This window comes from Rhinopithecus roxellana, chromosome 8 (assembly GCF_007565055.1).
Source record: "Rhinopithecus roxellana isolate Shanxi Qingling chromosome 8, ASM756505v1, whole genome shotgun sequence".
NCBI lineage: Eukaryota > Metazoa > Chordata > Mammalia > Primates > Cercopithecidae > Rhinopithecus > Rhinopithecus roxellana.
The window spans coordinates 396,120-413,982 of record NC_044556.1 but is presented as its reverse complement, the minus strand read 5'-3'; positions in this window follow the sequence as shown (position 1 = coordinate 413,982).

Genomic DNA, 17,863 nt, shown 5'->3' with positions numbered 1-17,863 from the left:
ATGAACAGGAGTGTGCAAATACCCATTCCAGCCCCTGCTATCAGTTTTTTGGGAATGTGTCCCTAACAGTGGAATAGCTGGATACCCTTTTTTATTTTTTGTTTTCATTTTTACTGTTAGTATTTTTTTTTTTTTTTTTTTTTTTTTTTTTTTTTTTTTTTTTGAGACGGAGTCTCGCTCTGTCACCCAGGCTGGAGTGCAGTGGTGCAATCTCGGCTCACTGCAAGCTCCGCCTCCCGGGTTCACGCCATTCTCCTGCCTCAGCCTCCCGAGTAGCTGGAACTACAGGCACACACCACCAAGCCAGGCTAATTTTTTTTGCATTTTTTTAGTAGAGATGGGGTTTCACGGTGTTAGCCAGGATGGTGTCGATCTTCTGACCTCGTGATCCGCCCGCCTCAGCCTCCCAAAGTGCTGGGATTATAGGCGTGAGCCACCGCGCCCGGCCTACTGTTAGTATTTTTTGAGACAGAGTCTCACTCTGTCGCCCAGGCTGCAGTGCAGTGGTGTAATCTCGGCTCACTGCAACCTCCACCTCCCGGGTTTAAGCGCTTCTCCTGCCTCAGCCTCCCAACTAACTGGGATTACAGGCATGCACCACCTCACCCAGCTGATTTTTGTATTTTTAGTAGAGACAAGGTTTCGCCATGTTGGCCAGGCTGGTCTCGAACTCCTGACCTCAAGTGACCCTCCGGCCTCAGCCTCCCCAAGTGTTGAGATTACAGGCATGAGCCACCATGCCTGACCTGGGTATCCTTTTTTAAACTTTATTCATGGCTGCTGATATGCTCAAAAGAGTTTTTCTTTCCTGAGCAGCTCGCCTGAGAGCCACTGACCCAGGCTGAGCATTTTCTGCAAGCATCCCTGAGGGTTCAGATTCACACCAGCGGGCATCTGTCACCTCAGCCTGCAACATTCTGGGCCTCGGTTTCCTCTTCTTCGAAATGGGGTTGACAGCGCAGAGCAATGGGAGCACGGCCAGGGCCCTGGCCTTGGGGGCCGCCCGGAAATCGGGGTTTTGTAGCAGGCTGGGTTGTGCAGAGAGGCAGGGGCCGTCGGGGAGATGGACGGGCCTGCGGTGGAGGTGCCACTCACACCCGGCACACCCACCCGCCGCCTGCTCAGCCCACAGCCTGCTCTGCGCAGCCAGCTCCCCTCCCCACCCAGGCCCTAGCCATCCCAAGACAGCCTCCTGCAGAGGGGACACAGACCCCTGGACACCAGACCCAGAGGCTCTTAGACAGGCTGGAGACTAAGCTGAAAAGTCCTCACTCTGCAGGGTGGGGAAACTGAGGCCTGGGTATCCAAATCCTCCGGCAGACAGACGCCAACCAACCTTCACGGGTCTTGGGGTCTTCCTGAGTCACAAACACAAATCCCACAGGAAGAGTTGGTCCCGCAGGTGAGGTTCCAGCCGGGGATGCCGCTTGCCAGGATTTGACCCCATTTTAACCTAGAACAGCCAGGTGTGCTGGCTCATACCTGTAATCCCAGCACTTTGGGAGGCTGAGGTGGGAGGATCGCTTGAGGCCAGGAGTTTGAGACCAGCCGGGGGAACACAGCAAGACCCCATCTCTTAAATTAAAAAAAAAAAAAAAGTTAGCCAGGCATGGTAGTATGCAACTATAGTCCCAACTACTCGGGAGGCTGAGGTGGGAGGATGACTTGGGCCCAGGAGTTTGAGGCTGCAGTGAGCTATGATTGCCCCACTGCACTCTGGTATGGGCGACAGAGCAAGACCCTCTCTCTAATAAATACATAGATAAATTATTTTTATACTTTATTATAAAATTATAAATTTTATAATATTTAATTTAATAAAAAAAGCAAGGTAGCTCATGCCTGTAATTCTAGCACTTTGGGAGACCGAGGCGGGCAGATCACTTGAGGCCAGGAGTTCGAGACCAGCCTGGCCAACATGGTGAAACCCTGTGTCTACTAAAAAAAAAAAAAAAAAAAAAATTAGCCAGTCACGGTGGTGTGCAGGTACAGTCCCAGCTACTCAAGAGGCTGAGGTATGAGAATCACTTGAACCCGGGAGGTTGGAGGTTGCAGTGAGCCACGATCACGCCACTGCACTCCAGCCTGGGCAACAGAGTGAGACCCTATCTCAAAATAAGTAAATAAATAATATAATCTAGAACGATGTGAACAGAACATTGCATTGACATTTTGTCAATTGCCACAAAATTGACATTTTGTCAATGGCTTGTCATTGCAAGCCATTTTTTTTAACCTCCCCGCCACCTCCCCTCCTTTTTTTAAAAACACGGGGAGTCTATAAATCCACGAGACCTAATAAGCAGCTGTAGGACACTCCACACAACAGAAGGACACACTTTCTTCTTGAGAATGCAAGGAACATTCCCTGGGAGAGGCCAAAGAAGAAATCCAATGCATTGAAAAGGATCGCAATTCTATGAAGTATTTTCTGTGACCACAATGGAATGAAATGAGAAATCAGAAACAGAGAGGAATTTGGCAAACTTAAGAAATATGTGGAAATTCAAGAATGCACTTGTAAAGACAAAGAGGACCTACTCCGAGATTCATCAGAAAATCCTAGTGTTTGAGACCAGCCTGGGCCACATGGTGAGACCCTATCCATAGAAAAAATTAAAAAAATCAGCCGGGCATGGTGGCGGGCGCCTGTAATCCCAGCTACTCAGGAGGCTGAGGTGGGAGGATCACTTGAGCCAGGGAGGTGGAGGCTGCAGTGAGCCATGATTGCATCACTGCACTCCAGCCTGGGTGACAGAGTGAGACCCTGTCTCAAAAGAAAAAAAAAAAAGAGGGTGGGCCATGTGCAGTGGCTTACACCTGTAATCACAACACTTTGGGAGGCTGAGGCAGGTGAATCACCTGAGGTCAGGAGTTCAAGACCAGCCTGGCCAACATGGTGAAACCCCATCTCTACTAAAAATACAAAAAAAAAAAATCCACAAAAAAACAAACTAGCTGGGCATGGTGGCAGGCACCTCTAATCCCAGCTACTCAGGAGGCTGAGGTAGGAGAATCACTTCAACCGGGGAGGTGGAGGTTGCAGTGAGCTGAGACTGTACCCCTGTACTCCAGCCTGGGCAACAGAGCGACACTCCACCTCAAAAAAAAAAAAAAAAAAAAAAAGACAAAAAAGAAAATTCTAGCAGTGGGAAGGTCCTTTAGGGGCCTGAGCTCCTGAGTGGGGACCAGTCCGGCTTTGTGCAGGGACTCAGTGCACCTGGGGCTCTCTGCAGATATGAGATGTGCATGAGCTCTTCTGGGTGTTGACCTACTGAGTTCCAAGGGCTCCTGTGCGGTTGTGGCTTCTAGTGGATGATTCCCCCAAGATCACTGTGAGGAACACCGAGAGTGGCTGCTCCCCATAGCTTCAAGGCTGCCAATGGGGACTCCACTGCAAGTCCGCTTCTGGGGGGCTGCCAGCTTTAGTCAGGGCCAGCATCCCCTGCTCCCACCCACATTTCCAGGTCCTACAACTCCTGTGGCCCTTCCCCAATCCCACATCTTTGCACAGGCTGTTCCTTATGCCAAAAAGCCCTTCCTGTGTGTCCGTGGGGCAGATGTCAGTCCACCCCCCGAGGCCTGGCTGCGGCATCACCTCCACTGGGAAGCCTGCCCTGATTCCCATAGAAGCACCCCAGCCAGCCCTGTGCCAGCTTGGACCTCACAGGGTGGCTGGCTCCTCCATCCCACTAGGCTGGGCAGCAGCAAAGAGGGGTGCTGAATGACTCGGGGGCCCTGATTGACAAAGGGTCAGGACCGTGAAGGGGACAGTGGTTTTACTCCCCTGTCATAGTCAGAGAGAGCAACACACAAAATCCAAGGCTTCCTGGGATGACAGAATTTCTGACCCCAAGGCCAAGATGATGCCGGGTAGGGCGTGCAGCATGTGTGTAGATGGGACTTGGATCCGCTGGCCCTGGCTGCCTGGAGATGCTGGGTAGAGCACGTAGTGTGAATGTAGACAGGATTCAGAGTCCCTCAGCCCTGGCTACCCCTACCTCTGCCCCTTGCCCCTGGCCATGGCCCTGAGCACACGCCTAGCCGTCTCTGAGCCACAGCTCCCTCCCACCAGGGCTGGTGAGAAAAGTAAACCCAGAGCGCTGTTTCCTGCCACCCTGCTAGGCGCTCAGCCTCCCTCCACCCGCATCCTCTCGAGGGGGTAGAATCCCAACTGGGGGCCCTCTGGCAGGGTCTGGGAGCTGGCACGCGAGCAGGCACTCAGGCTCGGCTGGCCATCCGTCTGCGGGCCACTCTCTGAGATACGCGGCTCTAAACGGGCACAGTCATTCAGGAAACAGAGCCTCACCCACCGAATGCCAGGCGCCACTCCGCAGGCGGCTATAACTCCACAGGCTGCCTCCTGAATTGCCCTCCGCTTTCAATCTTGACCCCAGGTTGGCCTTTCTGGGGACTGTCCCAAGATCGAGAGACACACTTCACAGCCAAGCCCCGTCTGCAGCCTCAGAGCTATAAGATGTTCCAGCTCCAGGCAAAAAGCTCAGGAATCAGAAGTCTGGCCAGCCTCATCCCACTCCTCTTGGCTTTAACGTAACTCAGAGGCACCAATCCTGGCTCTTGGGACAGAATTCTCCACATTCCCAGTGTGTTTCCGTTGAACCCCAAACCACAAACACATCCTGACATCTCATTTCCTCAATGCGCCCTGGTGGTGACTCGGGCCACCTTGCCGGGGGCTCATTTTGAGTCATACAGAGATTTGTCGAAGGAAGGGTTTCTCATCTCAGAAGCTGGAGACCGTTCCCACCCATCTCTCTCGCTGCATCTGTACAAGAATTGCTGGCGGGGCTGCTATTCCCTGATGCTTGGATCTGAGCTCTCAGTGACTCGGGAGGCACTGGCCCGGGGCCCTGGACAAATCTAAGTTCAGATCCTCATGTCACCACTGTCAATCTCAGGCACGGAAAGGCGCCTCTCAGCCTCTTTCCTCCTCTGTAGAGCTGGGCTCTTAGCAGCTCTCTTGGCCGGGCTCTGTCTCTAATGGATGGAATCTGGGCTATGCCTGGCACATAGTAGGTGCTCAGTGAAGGAATGCTGGCCATTAGTAAGAGAGGGAGACAGGGCTGGGCATGGAGATGTGTACCCGTGGTCCCAGCTACTTAGGAGGCAAAGGCAGAAGGATCCCTAGAGGCTAGGAGGTCGAGACTGCAGTGAGCTGTGATTGCACCGCTGCACTCCAGCCTGGGCAACATCCTGTCCTTAAAACAACGATAATAATTTATTGAACTCCAGACCTCAGGTGATCCACCTGCCTCGGCCTTCCAAAGTGCTGAGATTACAGGCATGAGCCACTGTGTCTGGCCTAATAATAACCTCTAAAAAATTAATCTAGGCCAGGCACGGTGGCTCAAGCCTGTAATCCCAGCACTTTGGGAGGCCGAGACGGGCGGATCACAAGGTCAGGAGATTGAGACCATCCTGGCTAACACCGTGAAACCCCGTCTCTACTAAAAACTACAAAAAACTAGCCGGGCGAGGTGGCAGGCGCCTGTAGTCCCAGCTACTGGGGAGGCTGAGGCAGGAGAATGGCGTAAACCCGGGAGGTGGAGCTTGCAGTGAGCCGAGTTCGCGCCACTGCACTCCAGCCCGGGCGACAGAGCGAGACTCCATCTCAAAAAAAAAAAAAAAATTAATCTAAACATAATTTCTAGGCTGGGTGCAATGGCTCATGCCTGTAATCCCAGCACTTTGGGAGGCCGAGGCGGGCGGATCACCCGAGGTCAGGATTTTGAAACCAGCCTGGCCAACATGGTGAAACCCTGTCTCTACTTAAAAAAATGATAATAATAATTAGCCAGGCATGGTGGTACATGCCTGTAGTCCCAGCTACTGGGGAGGCTGAGGCAGAAGAATTGTTTGAACCCAGGAGGTGGACGTTGCAGTGAGTGGAGATCATGCCACTGCACTTCAGCCTGGGCAACAGAGAGAGACTCTGTCTCTAAATAAATAAATGAGAGAGAGAGAGAGAAAGAAAATCCAAGGAAACAAGCCCATTCATTCTACTTAATTCTGCTGGTCTCTGGGAGGCAGCATTTCTCAAATGGAAATGTGCATCTCCTTTGATGCTTTTTTTTTTTTTTTTTTTTGAGACGGAGTCTCGCTCTGTCGCCCAGGCTGGAGTGCATTGACCGGATCTCAGCTCACTGCAAGCTCTGCCTCCTGGGTTTACGCCATTCTCCTGCCTCCGCCTCCCGAGTAGCTGGGACTACAGGAGCCCGCCACCTCGCCTGGCTAGTTTTTTGCATTTTTTAGTAGAGACGGGGTTTCACCGGGTTAGCCAGGATGGTCTCAATCTCCTGACCTTGTGATCCGCCCGTCTCGGCCTCCCAAAGTGCTGGGATTACAGGCTTGAGCCACCGCGCCAGCCTGGTGCTTTTTTAAGTGGGAGAGGTCCCTGAAGATTATTGCCTGGAGGAAAAGTTTTGGTAATTAACTTTTATTGTTGTTTGCTTGCTTAAGAAACAACTGGGGGCCCAGAGCAGTGAGTGGCTCTTGCCTGTAATCCCAGCACTTTGGGAGGCCGAGGCAGGCGGATTACTTGAGCCCAGGACTTCCAGACCAGCCTGGACAACAAAAATTGGCCAGGCATGGTGGAGTGCACCTGTAATCCCAGCTACTCGGGAGCCTGAGGCGGGAGGATCACTTAAACCCGGGAGGCAGAGGCTGCAGAGAGCCAATATTGGTCCACTGCACTCCAACCTGCTGGGTGACAGAGTGAGACTGTCTCAGAAAACAATTGGAAAGTTCATCAAAGCACTATTCATAACAGCCAAAAAGTAGAAACAACCCAAATATCCATTAGAGAATGAATAAGAAAACTGTGATCCATCCACATAATGGAGTATTATTCAGCCATGGAAAGGAATGAAGCACTGATCCATGCTACAATGTGATGAGCCCCCAAAACACGCTGAGTGAGAGAAGCCAGACACAAAAGCCCACATAGTGTGAGAGTCCATTGATATGAAATGCCCAGAACAAGGCCGGGCGCGGTGGCTCACGCCTGTAATCCCAGCACTTTGGGAGGCCGAGGCGGGTGGATCACAAGGTCAGGAGATCGAGACCACGGTGAAACCCCGTCTCTACTAAAAATACAAAAAATTAGCCGGGCGTGGTGGCAGGCGCCTGTAGTCCCAGCTACTCAGGAGGCTGAGGCAGGAGAATGGCGTGAACCTGGGAGGTGGAGCTTGCAGTGAGCTGAGATCCGGCCACTGCACTCCAGCCTGGGCAACAGAGTGAGACTCTGGCTCAAAAAAAAAAAAAAAAAGAAAGAAATGCCCAGAACAGCCAGGGCTGGTGGCTCACACCTGTAATCTCAGCACTTTGGGAGGCTGAGGCGGGTGGATCACCTGAGGTCGGGAGTTCAAGACCAGCCTGACCAACATGGAGAAACTCCGTCTCTACTAAAAATACAAATATAATTAGCCAGGCATGGTGGTGCATGCCTGTAATCCCAGCTACTCGGGAGGCTGAGGCAGGAGAATCGCTTGAACCCGGGAGGCGGAGGTTGCGGTGAGCCGAGATCGCGCCATTGCACTCCAGCCTGGGCAAAAAGAGCGAAACTCCGTCTCAAAAACAAACAAAAAAAAAAACAAAAAAGAAATGCCCAGAACAGGCAAATCCATAGAGACAGGAAGCAGATGAGTGGCTGCCAGGGGCTGGGGGAGGAGAATGGGGAGTGGATGCTGATGGTGACAGGGTCTCCTCTTGGGGGATGCAAATGTTCTGGAATTAGAGGTGATGGTTACACAACATTGTGAATGCACTAAATGCCACTACATTGTACACTTAATGGTTAGTTTCATGTTATGTGAATTTCAGCTCAATTTCAAGATTTAAAAAAAGCAATCCAGAATAAGTTGCTTCTGTTGTAAAACGTTACTTTTTTTTTTCAGAGGGAGTCTTGCTCTGTAGCCCAGGCTGGAGTGCAGTGGTGCAATCTCGGCTCACTGCAATCTCCACATCCCAGGTTCAAGTGATTCTCCTGCCTCGGCCTCCTGAGTAGCTGGGATTACGGGCGCCCGCCACCATGCCTGGCTAATTTTTGTATTTTTAGTAGAGACAGGTTTCACCATGTTGGCCAGAAGGATCTCAAATGCCTGACCTCAAGTGATCCACCCGCCTCAGCCTCTTAAAGTGCTGGGATTACAGGCGTGAGCCACCACGCCCAGCCATGTTACTATTTTTAATACAATTCTTCTGTCAATATAAAATAATATTTGGACCAAGTATCCATTGATGAATGGATAAAATGTGGTCTATCTATCCAGAAAATGGAAGTATTCAGTTTTTAAAAAGAAAGAGATTCTAGGGCCGGGCACAGTGGCTCATGCCTGTAATCCCAACACTTTGGGAGGCCGAGGCGGGCGGGTCACGAGGTCAGGAGTTCGAGACCAGCCTGGCCAACATGATGAAACCCCATCTCTACTAAAAATGCAAATTTAGCAGGGCATGGTGGTGCGCGCCTATAAACCCAGCTACTCGGGAGGCTGAGGCAGGAGAATTGTTTGAACCTGGGAGGCGGAGGTTGCAGTGAGTCGAGATTGCACCATTACACTTCAGCATGGGTGACAGTGCAAGACTATAACTCAAAAAAACAAAAAAACAAAAAAAAAACAAAAAAAAAAAAACAAAGATTCTGACACGTGCTCCAAAAGGAATTATCCTAAGTGAAATACGCCAGACACAAAAAGAGAAATACTGTATGAGTCCACCCATCAGATTCATAGAGACAGGAAGTAAAATGGTGGGTGCGAAGGGCTGGGGGAGGAGGAAATGGGGAATGAGTGTTTAGTGGGGGCAGAGTTTCAGTTTTACAAGCTGAAAAGAGCTCTGCCGCGTAACATGAATGGACTGGGGTAAGCCATGAGGACTGGAGGGCCCTGAGACAAGAGAAAGGATGACAGTTCCAAGGCTTCAAACAGATGCTCTGAGAGAACCAGTCCTCAGAAAGGCTGAGAATCCCTGGAATTTTTCCTGGGCTGGAAGGGATTTGCTCTGTAGCTTAAAGGTCTTGGCCAAAGGCCTGAAGACCCACCCATCTTTCAGGCCCCGAGCACTCCAACTCCTGAAATTTAAACGCAGGCGCTTTCTACGCATGAGTGCCAAACCATTTCCAGTAAGTCTCATTGTCAGCTATAAAAATAACCACTGTCGAAGCAGAGACAAGCTCGTGATGCAGCCAGGCAGTGCCACAGAGAGGCAATGGCATCTGTCCCCGTCAAATGGAAAGTCCCCTGGCCAAGCCCCTGAATTCAAGCGAACATCTTTGTCTTGGATGTGACCACCTGAACGGTAGTCGAGAAAGTGCTTGGTCCATAGAAGGCACCCAGGACACTTGAGCCCCCGTCTCTCCCATGACTTTCGTATAATGGCACAGAATGGAGACGCAGGGCTGGGACTTCCCCTCCACCACACCGGTTTCCTTTACAAGGGGATTCCATTCCTATAATGAGGAATAATGTAGTAGCTTAGTTAACGTAGACAGAGCCGCACCTCAGTCGGTTCTTGGATAGTAGAGCTAGAATATACAAGCCCTGCTTGAAGAGCCCAAAGCAATCCCTGGATAGTAACCATAGCTTTAGTATGGGCTGGGCGCGGTGGCTCATGCCTGTAATCCCAGCACTTTGGGAGGCCAAAGCGGGTGAATCACGAGGTCAGGAGTTCGAGACGAGACCAGCCTGGCCAACATAGTGAAAGCCCGCCTCTACTAAAAATACAAAAAAAAATTAGCTAGGCATAGTGGCGGGTGCCTGTAATCCCATCTACTAGGAAGGCTGAGGCAGGAGAATTGCTTGAACCCGGGAGGCAGAGGTTGTAGTGAGCTGAGATCGCGCCACTGCACTCCAGCCCGGGTGACAGTGAGACTCCATCTAAAATAATAATAACACCACCCATCTGAGTGAATAATAACAAAACCAGTGCCACTGGCTGGGATGCGGAAGTGGGGTTGTGGAGAATTGCTCAATGGTACAGAGTGTCAATTTTGCAAAATGAAAAAGCTCTAGAGATCTATTGCAGAATGGCGTGAATATATTTAACGTTACTGAACCATGCTCTTAAAAGTGGTTTAAAAGAAAAAAGTGGTTAAAGTGGTAGCATGCACCTATAGTCCCAGTTACTCCAGATGCTGAGGCGGGAGGATTGCTTGAGCCTAGGAGTTTGAATCCAGCCTGGGCAACGTAGTGATACCCTGTCTCTAAAAAAATAAAAAAGATTAAAAATTTTTATAAATTAAAAATAAATTTAGGCCGGGCACGGTGGCTCACGCCTGTAATCCCAGCACTTTGGGAGGCTGAGGTGGGCAGATCACAAGGTTAGGAGATTGAGACCATCCTGGCTAACACAGTGAAACCCCGTCCCTACTAAAAATACAAAAAATTAGCCGGGTGTGGTGGCAGGCACCGGTAGTCCCAGCTACTCGGGAGGTTGAGGCAGGAGAACGGTGTGAACCTGGGAGGCGGAGCTTGCAGTGAGCCAAGATCGCACCACTGCACTCCAGCCTAGACGACAGAGCGAGACTCCATCTGAAAAAAAAAAAAAAAAAAACCACTACTACTGTTTCTACTACTTTACTTGAGCATCTAGAATATGCCCTGAGGGATAGCTGTTATACCTCCAATTTTTTTTTTTTTCTTTTTGAGACGCAGTCTGTCTGACTTGACCAGGCTGGAGTGCAGTGGTGTAATTTCGGCTCACTGCAGCCTCCACCTCCTGGGTTCAAGCAATTCTCCCACCTCAGCCTCCCAAGTAATTGAGATTACAGGCATCTGCCACCACACCGGGCTAATTTTTGTATTTTTAGCAGAGACAGGATTTCACCATGTTGGCCAGTCTGGTCTCGAACTCCTGACCTCAGGTGATCCACCTGCCTCGGCTTCCCACAGTGCTGGGATTACAGGCATGAGCCACCGCATCAGGCCAATGACCTCTATTATATAGATGAAGAAAAATGGGGACTCCAAGTAGTGATTTGAGCTCCCCAAGGTCACACTCTCCAGGGGTGAAGCTGTGTTCACACCAACTCTGACTCAAGGCTGTACCTTTTCCAAGATGCGTGTTGCCTCTCCATGGCTTCAGTATCTTGTTTGGTCTACCTTAGGTGAAAAGAAGCCACAGGTATCTTGCTCCAGGATCTTGCTCCAGGATCTAGAACCAGAAAAGAAACCAGGGTTCTGGTCCACCATGTTGTTCTCTTAGAACAAGGATCCTCATTTCCTTTAAAAAGTGTGTTTATAGTTGAACAATTGCTATGTCTTGTCTTGCGTCTTTTTTTGGCTCTTGTAGTGGAAATTCTGCCCTTTGTCGTTAGTACAAAGAAATAATGTTCATCACAGACCAGGATCTCAAAGTCCTTATGTTTCTGGCCTCAGAAAGTGCTTTCTCTCCCAGGTGAAGGTTAATGTAGGAATACCAATGGAAAGTCACAGAATTGCTCATTCATTAAACTAGTGTTTCTTGCAATGGTGTTTTAAAAGTTTATAAGAGATATATTATTGATATATAACATATTGATAAAATTACACATTGTTGATATATTATTGAGACATTATGTTAGGGGAGTTCTTTTGTTGTTTTTAGAGTTGGGGTCTTGCCCTGTTGCCCAGGCTGGAGAGTAGTGGTGCCATCATAGCTCACCTCAGCCTCAAACTCCTGGCCTCAAGTGATCCTTCTGCCTCAGCCTCCCAAAGTGCTGGGATTACAGGCATGAGTCACTGTGCCCAGCCTGTATATTAGTGTTATTTGAACCAGCATTTCCCCCTTAACTATGAAATTAAGGTTATCAAGAGTGAGCGAAATATTTTAAATAAAGATGAGGCTCACAAGATAATGTTTATTCAATTTTTCTTTTTTTATTATCTGAGATCCTAAAATATGTGTCTTTTTTTTTTTTTTTTTTGAGATGGAGTCTCACTCTGTTGCCCAGGCTGGAGTGCAGTGGCAGGATCTCGGCTCACTGCAAGCTCTGCCTCCCGGGTTCACGCCATTCTCCTGCCTCAGCCTCCTGAGTAGCTGGGACCACAGGCGCCCACCACCACACCCGGCTAATTTTTTTTTTTTTTTTGTATTTTTTAGTAGAGACGGGGTTTCACCATGTTAGCCAGGATAGTCTCGATCTCCTGACCCCGTGATCCGCCCGTCTCTGCCTCCCAAAGTGTTGAGATTACAGGCGTGAGCCACCGCGCCCAGCCAAATATGTGTCTTTTTAGAGAGTTGAATAATCATCTTAAGGACTTTTAGAGCTAGAAAGGTCTTCACTGGGCCAGCTGTGGTGGCTCACACCTGTAATCCCAGCACTTTGGGAGGCCAAGGCAGGCAGATCACTTGAGGTCAAGAGTTTGAGACCAGCCTGGCCAACATGGTGAAACCCCGTCTCTACCAAAAATACAAAAATTAGCCAGGCATGGTGGCAGGCGCCTGTAATCCCAGCTATTTGGGAGGTTGAGGCAAGAGAATCACTTGAACCCGGGAGGCAGAGGTTGCAGTGAGCCGAGACTCAGGCCACTGCACTCCAGCCTGGGTGACAGAACGAGACTCTGTATCAAAAAAAAAAAAAAAAAAGGAAAAAAGAAAGGCCTTCACTGGTTGTCTGGTCCAACCTCCTTGGCCAAATGAGAAAACTGAGGTGCACAGAGGTTAGGCCCGAGGTCCTGAATAGAGAGCAACCCTGCACGTCAGTCAGAAAGGAAATCAGGCTGGGCACAGTGGCTCACACCTGTAATCTCAGCACTTTGGGAGGCTGAGGCGGGAGGATTGCTTGAGGCCAGGAGTTCAGACCAGCCTGGGCAACACAGAGAGACCTCATCTCTATAAATTTTTTTTTTTTTTTTTTTTTTTTTTTTTTTTTTTTTGAGACAGAGTCTCACCCTGTTGCCCAGGCTGGAGTGCAGTGGTGTGATCTTGGTTCACTGCAACCTTTGCCTCCCGATTCAAGCGATTCTCCTGCCTCAGCCTCCCAAGTAGCTGGGACTACAGGCACACGCCACCATGCCCAGCTAATTTTTTGTATTTTTAGTAGAAATGGGGTTTCACCATGTGGGTCAGGCTGGTCTTGAACTCCTGACCTCACATGATTCACCCGCCTCAGCTTCCCAAAATGCTGGGATTACAGGCATGAGCCACTGTGCCTGGTCAATCTTTAAAAAGTAGTTGGGCATGGTGGCACATGCCTGTGGTTCCAGCTACTCAGGAGGCTGAGGTAGGAGGATGACCTGAGCCCAGGAGGTCGAGGCTGCAGTGAGCTATGACCATACCACTGCACTCCAGCCTGGGCAACAGAGCAAGACTCTGTCCCCAAAACAAAACAAAACCAGAAAGCAAATCAAGGAGTGATATTTAAAGACCCACTCGGCTGGGTGCAGTGGCTCATGCCTGCAATCCCAGCACTACTTGTGAGGCCGAGGTGGGCAGATCACCTGAGGCTAGGTGTTTGAGATCAGCCTGGCCAACATGGTGAAACCCTATCTTTACTAAAAATAAAAAAATTAGCCCAGCGTGGTGGCGGGCGCCTACAATTCTAGCTACTCAGGGAGCTGAGGCAGGAGAATTGCTTGAACCCGGGAGGTGGAGGTTGCAGGGAGCCGAGATCATGCCATTGCACCCCGGCCTGGTCACCAAGAGCAAAACTGCATCTCAAAATAATAATAATAATTTAATAAAAATAAAGACCACTCAACGTAAACATTACTCTACCCAGGCAAGCCCACATCCACGTCATCTCTTTGGAATAAGCTTGCGATAACCATCATATTTCCATTTCCTCTTATATTTTTCCACAAACAGCTCATGATACAATTTGTACAGGTCCTAGTAACTTTGGGGAAAATTTTGGGAAAAAAAAAAAAAAAGCAGCATGTTTCAAAGGAACTTGATCTGATAAGGGGCAGAAATATTGACTCCATTATTTCAAGAGGTAGTTTCTTTGTTTCCCAGACGCTTCCTGACAATTTTAAAAATAGCCTTCCACAACTGTTCCAGGATGAGAATGTCCTTTTACATAAAATGGGCTTTGAAGATGTGATTTCATTTACTCAGAGGAGGCTGTAGATCATTCGTCATTCTTTTTCGAAACACGGCTTGGACCAGGCAACGTGGGCCCTTGAATTCCAGCTGAACACCAGTCCAAACTGGGTTGTTGGATGCGGCGAAGATAGAGGGTGCCCACAAAGGGGACATGGCTCCTTACAATCTGCGAGGCAAAACAATGGGGTGCAGTCAAAAGTTGCCTCTTGTGACCAAGCATAGCGGCTCACACCTGTAATCCCAGCACTTTGGGAGGCCGAGGCAGGTGGATCATCTGAGGTCAGGAGTTCGAGACCAGCCTGGACAATATGGCAAAACTCCATCTCTACCAAAAAATACAAAAATTACCCTGGCATCCAGCTCTGGAGGCTAAAGCAGGAGAATCGCTTGTACCCGGGATGTGAAGGCTGCAGTGAGCTGAGATCACACCACTGCACTCCAGGCTGGGTGACAGAGCGTAATTCTGTCTCTAAAAGAAAAAAAAAAGTTGCCTCTTTCAGATGGGTGCATAGGCTCACACCTGTCATCCCAGCACTTTGGGAAGCCGAAGCTGGAGGATCGCTTTAGGCCAGGAGTTTGAGACCAGCCTGGGCAACATAGCGAGACCCCATCTCCACCCCCCCCCCCAAAAAAAATTTTTTTTTAAATTACCCAGGCATGGTGATGCACACCTCTAGTCCCAGCTACTTGGGAGGCTGAGGTGGGAGGATCACTTGAGCCCAGGAGGTCAAGGATGCAGTGAGCTATGATCACACCACTGCACTTCAGCCTGGGTGACAGAGAGTAAGGCCCTTTCTCTAAAAATAAAGAAATAAAAATAAAATAAAAGTTGCCTCTTGCCTGCTGTATTGGAGGTTTCTGTATCTGCTGATTCAACCAACCCTAGATTGCAACTATTTGAAAAAGGGCCGGGTGCAGTGGCTCACGCCTGTAATCCCAGCACTTTGGGAGGCCAAGGTGGGTAGATCACCTGAGGTTGGAAGTTTGAGACCAGCCTGGCTAACAGTGAAACCCCATCTCTACTAAAAATACAAAAATTAGCTAGGTGTGGTGGCTCATGCCTGTAATCCCAGCTACTTGGGAGGCCAAGGCAGGATAATCACTTGAACCCAGGAGGCAGAGGTTACAGGGTTACAGTGAGCCGAGATTGTGCCACTGCACTCCAGCCTGGGTGACAAGAACTGTATCAAAAAAAAAAAAAAAAAAAAAAAAAAAAAAAAAAAAAACTTGTCTCAAACTTGTCTCAAAAAAAAAAAAGCCAGGCGCGGTGGCTCACGCCTCTAATCCCAGCACTTTGAGAGGCCGGGGGGGTGGGTGGATCATGAGGTCGGGAGATTGAGACCATCTTGGCTAACATGGTGAAACCCCATCTCTACTAAAATACAAAAAATAAGCCAAGTGTCGTGGCACACCTATAATCCCAGCTACTTGGGAGGCTGAGGCAGGGGAATTGCTTGAGCCAGGGAGGCAGAGGTTGCAGTGAGCTGAGATCGCACCACTGCACTCCAGTCTGGTGACAAAGCAAGACTCCATCTCAAAAAAAAAAAGAGAGAGAGAGAGAAAGAAACCATTTGAAAAAAACAATCAAAAGTTGCTTCTTATCTGAAAGATCTGATGGCTAGAAGGAGGGGTCACTGTTCATTTTCTCAGACGTGACCTCAGCATGGAGTATACGTAGCATGTCAGTCACCACACGTCTCAGTGACGTGCGCTTCAGGGCATGTTGGCGAAATGGCATCCTGACTCCAACTTGCTCTAAAGCGCTTCTCCAGAGCAAAGGAAGAGAGAGCCATGCAGCAAAGGTGGAAAATCTGGATGAGAGTTGACGCTGGGTGGGGGTGTTTACTGTCCTTTTGTCTTCAACTATTATGTTCGGAAATTTTCATCATACTTTTGTTCCAATTGGATACTCTATTCTTCAGGAAAGGGCGTGAGTGTCCTTTGCCATGGAAGAGACAAGAGCGCCAATGGGAGAGGGGATGGATTCGTGGATTTGATGTTGATTATTTACACAGCAGGGGAGTGTGTGTGTGTAGCAGGGAAGGAAGGAAACAGGATTTGAGACTGGCTTCTAACTTTTTAAGGCGTCTGAGGACCTCTTTAAAAATCACATGGCAGCTGGGCACAGTGGCTCACCCCTGTAATCCCAGCAGCACTTTGGGAGGCCGAGGCGGGAGGGTCACCTGGGGCCAGGAGTTGGAGATCAGCCTGGCCAACACAGTGAAACCCTATTTCTATAAAAATAAAAAAATTAGCCGGGTGTGGTCAGCTACTCAGGACGCTGAGGCAGGAGGATTGCTTGAGCCCAGGAGTCCAAGGCTGCAGTGGGCTATGATTACGTCACTGCACTCCAGCCCGGGTGACAGAGCTAGACCCCCATCTCTAAAAAAAGGGGGGAAAAAAGATAAAGAGTTATGAACAATCTGCAAACCCACATACAATAAAAAACAAACCAGGGCTGGGTGTGGTGGCTCATGCTTGTAATCCCAGCACTTTGGGAGGCTGAAGCGGGTGAATCACGAGGTCAAGAGATCGAGACCATCCTAGCCAACACGGTGAAACCCCATCTCTAATAAAAATACAAAAATTAGCCAGGCATGATGGTGCATGCCTGTAGTCCCAGCTACTTGGGAGGCTGAGGCAGGAGAATCACTCGAACCCGGGAGGTAGAGGGTGCAGTGAGTTGAGATTGCGCCACTGCACTCCAGCCTAGAGACAGAGCAAGACTCCGATTAAAAAAAAAAAAAAAATAACAAAAAACTTGCAAATGTGCATTCAGGGGTTCACTGCTTTCCCTAAAAACGTCCCATCCCCTGGGTAAGAGCTCCTAAGTCAATACATGGTTTTCCATTTCTAGGATATCAAGAGCCATCACCTGCCTCTTCTGGGTACGGTGAATATGCAAATAAGCAGAAGAAAACAAGAAACTAGAAACCCTCAAGTTTTCTAAGAAACCCTCGGTTCTTTTCTCAAGTCAGTAAGATGGGCCTCCGCCCCTGGCTGGCTTCGGAGCTCTGGGCAAATGACTGCAGGGAATGAGTCTCAGTTTTCCCATCAGGAAAATGGGCTAACATCCACCCTCTTCATCTACTTGTTGCTTTGAGTTTCCAACAAGATAATGGAAGTTGAATCGCTGTGAAAACTGTGAAGTCCCCAACCAAATATAGAATGTGAGCTTCACCTTCCTTCAAATGGTGCCAAAGCTGTGACTACCCTGGAGAGAGGTGACTCAGCGCCTTCTCCAAAGGGATCTGTCATGGCAGACGCACGTGGCGTGGGACCTTCAGATTCACTCTGGGTTTTCCTGCAGGAGGAAGGAAGTCTTGGGAATTGCCTCCGGCCATGACCACTTTCAGGAAGCTGCTCATTTTGCAAAGACTAGGGGCATCTCAGAAGTTACAAAGCCCATGAGGCCCCACCAGGTCCCCCGATCCACAAAGCAGGTCCATTCCATGGACACCAAGGAAGCGTCCCCTCCCAACACCCTCGTCTCTGGGACTGCAGGGACCCCTCAAGGGTCTGTAACCTGGAAAAGGAGGATTACCAAAGGTCTGGAATCTCTACATTTGCCCAAATCCACCATAAACTTCAGTTTATGGTTTACAGATGACCCTTGAACAACACAGGTTTGAACCAGGTGGGTTCAGTCGTATGTGGATTTTCTTTGTTTTGAGCCTGAGTCTCACTCTTGTTGCCCAGGCTGGAGTGCAGTGGCGCGATCTCAGCTCACTGCCACCTCCGCCTCCCAGGTTCAAGTGATTCTCCTGCCTCAGCCTCCCGAGTAGCTGGGATTACAGGCATCTGCCATGACGCCCAGCTA